This window comes from Elaeis guineensis, chromosome 8 (genome assembly GCF_000442705.2).
Source record: "Elaeis guineensis isolate ETL-2024a chromosome 8, EG11, whole genome shotgun sequence".
Taxonomy (NCBI): domain Eukaryota; kingdom Viridiplantae; phylum Streptophyta; class Magnoliopsida; order Arecales; family Arecaceae; genus Elaeis; species Elaeis guineensis.
Genome location: NC_026000.2, coordinates 92,586,111 through 92,587,337, shown reverse-complemented (window position 1 = coordinate 92,587,337; position 1,227 = coordinate 92,586,111). Strand labels below are relative to the sequence as shown.

The 1,227-nt window shown below is 38.9% G+C and overlaps 1 non-coding gene across 1 annotated transcript; it reads right to left on the bottom strand.

The window, feature by feature from the left end:
- Positions 1-906: 906 nt before the first annotated feature.
- On the bottom strand, positions 907-1,012 carry LOC140851315 (small nucleolar RNA R71). The gene has a single exon (XR_012134066.1). It is a non-coding gene; the product is annotated as a small nucleolar RNA R71 (small nucleolar RNA).
- Positions 1,013-1,227: the final 215 nt, after the last annotated feature.

The following is a 1,227-nucleotide window of genomic DNA, read 5'->3' as shown; positions in this document are numbered from 1 at the left end:
GGCATGGTTGAATTAAAAAAAAAATTACGACATTTCATAACACTTAACTAAAATAGCGTAACCTCAAATATAAAAATTTCTAACTTGATTGAACACCTTGTTTCTTTGCATTGCATCTCGATAATTAACTTTAAGGGTGCAACCCATTAACTAAGATAAGGTGGAGATTTGAGCACCCTTCCTTGGCCCACAAATCACTCCCTTGCATTTGCATAACCTAGACCTTAATCTAAAATTAATTAGACGTAGACCCCTAAGGATTTTGAGCTCATTAGGACAAGTGACCCTGAGAGTTGAACCAGGTTAGACTTGGTCAGCTAGCTGGTGTCTAGGCAAGTGGTTTGCAGGATGACTCGGCCTGAAGGAAGGTGATTTTTAATTGGTTCCGTTCGCTGACCTGGCCAATTTAATTGGTGTCTAAGGAAAGCAACGGGGGGACTCCCACCAACCTTACACTTATCTGCCCAGTTGGTTGGTCAAGCTCCGACTTGGAGGGCTTGAAGGCTAACTACAGTTAGGAGCTGTCTAGAACTAGGATAACTTTAGGATAGAGAGTCCACTGCGTGCTAACTTGATTGTAATTAAAATCTAACCACAACTAATTCTTCTATTAGTTTTAGGACTTCTTAGGATCTCTTCTCTAGAACTCTTTTCTCTCTTCTCCATCATTCTATGGACTTAGTAACGAGGACCCATACAAACACTTGGATGAATTTCTTGAAATTTGTTCCACAGTAAAAATCCAAAACTTCTCCGATGATGCCCTTAGGTTGAAACTGTTCCCTTTCTCACTTAAGGATAAAGCCAAGCATTGGTTAAACTTCTTAGACTCTATAACTATTTCAACTTGGGATCATCTTCAGAAAGAATTTTTCAAGAAATACTTTTCAATTGAAAAAATAAATCAAATTAGAAAAGCTATCACTAGTTTTTCCCAATTGGAGGGTGAACTTTTTCATGAGACATAGGAAAGGTTAAGGGACCTCATTCGTAAATGTCCACACCATGCTGTCCCTAAATGGCAACTTTGTCAGTATTTTTATGATGGTCTATCGGAGAAACACCGACAAATGGTTGATGCATCATGTGGTGGGACATTCATGCTAAAGAGTGAGGATGAAGCTTGGCAGCTCTTTAAAATACTTAGTGAGAATTCCCTACATCATATGTCTGCCACTTCTAGAGAACAACCCATGGTTCAACAAAAAAGAAGTGGAATTTACCAGA